The sequence below is a fragment of the Echinops telfairi genome, unplaced genomic scaffold (genome assembly GCF_000313985.2).
Source record: "Echinops telfairi isolate 266 unplaced genomic scaffold, ASM31398v2 ScPeMD7_7425;HRSCAF=8463, whole genome shotgun sequence".
NCBI classification, from domain to species: Eukaryota; Metazoa; Chordata; class Mammalia; order Afrosoricida; family Tenrecidae; genus Echinops; species Echinops telfairi.
In genome coordinates this window covers 698584-699818 of record NW_022111325.1, presented here as the reverse complement: position 1 = coordinate 699818, position 1235 = coordinate 698584, and the positions used below count along the sequence as shown (strand labels likewise).

At 40.8% G+C, this 1235-nt stretch overlaps 1 protein-coding gene across 1 annotated transcript in view; it reads left to right on the top strand.

The window, feature by feature from the left end:
* NUP210L (nucleoporin 210 like) overlaps positions 1–1235 on the top strand; it is a 114236-nt gene that overhangs the window by 13953 nt on the left and 99048 nt on the right. The window lies entirely within an intron of this gene.

Here is a 1235-nt window from a genome sequence, read left to right as displayed (position 1 = left end):
ACATCTTTGCTTGTCAACACTTTAAGAGAGTTTTTGCAGAAGACTTGTCAGCTGATTTCTTGCTGCTCTTTCCGTGGGTGTTCATTCTGGATTCAGGCAAAATGAATTTCTTAGCCACTTTCTCGCCATTTATCCTGATGCTGTTCATGGGCCCAGTTTTGAGGACTTTGGTTTTCTTTATATTGAGATGAATCCATACCGAAGGCTGCCGTCTTTGATCTTCCTCAGCAAACGCTTCAAGTCCTCTTTACATTCTGCAATCAAGGTTGTGCAGAGTCCATGTAGAAGGTTGTTCATGAGTCTTCCTCCAACCTGACACCACGTTCTTCTTCATGTAGGCCGGCACCGTGGGTATTTACCGAGTGTGCAGGTGGAATAAATAGGATGAAAGAATACAACCTGGATGGACACCTTTCCTGGTTTTAAACCAGGCACTATTCGCTTGTCCTGTTGGAACAACTGCCTCTTGGGTTTATGATCCCCACAGTGGCAGATATGTAATGATGTAATCTAGTATTCCTTGTAATCATGTAATTATCCTCAGGATGGGATTTAATGTGATCAGCCCATCCTTTGTCAGGGGATTAAGGTGAGGTGCAGTGCACTTGCTTAGGTCATAAACTTACTCGTGATGCATAAAAAAGTACTAGTCTTCTGTAAACATTTTACTGTCTACTTACAATTATAAATATACCTGGTTTTACTTCTTAAGATATGTGACTGTGTTTCATTTACAAATTCTTTGTTGTAAGTCAAAGGGCCTGGACTCTGAGCTCCCTGATGGAAATGCTCTTTCTTGTATAAACTGCAGTTTAGTTTCACTGACAGTTTAGACAAGTGTGAAGCAGTCTGCGTGCAGAATTTTGGGCTTTTTTTAAAGGGTTCCCCTCTCCGAATCTCTAGTTTATTTATTTATTACATCTTTTACCTACACGTAATTTGAGGGCACATTTTAACAGTTTACCTTTCACTTGTTTCCAAAACATTAAAAAGTTTGTAGAAGCCACTGTTATCTTCCCTTTCATCATGAGAATGGATGTTTTAATGTAATTATAATCACCAGTCTGAATTACAGAAATAGGCTTGAAGAAAGCAAACGTCTTTTGTTAAGCGTTTCATTCGGTAAGGGGAAGAGAGCATGTGTGCATCCTAGAGAGGAGCTCACTGCCTGGTGTTGGGAGAGCCTGTGCCAGAGTCAGTACATTCCACAGGAGTGGAGAGTAGCTTCATTGGGC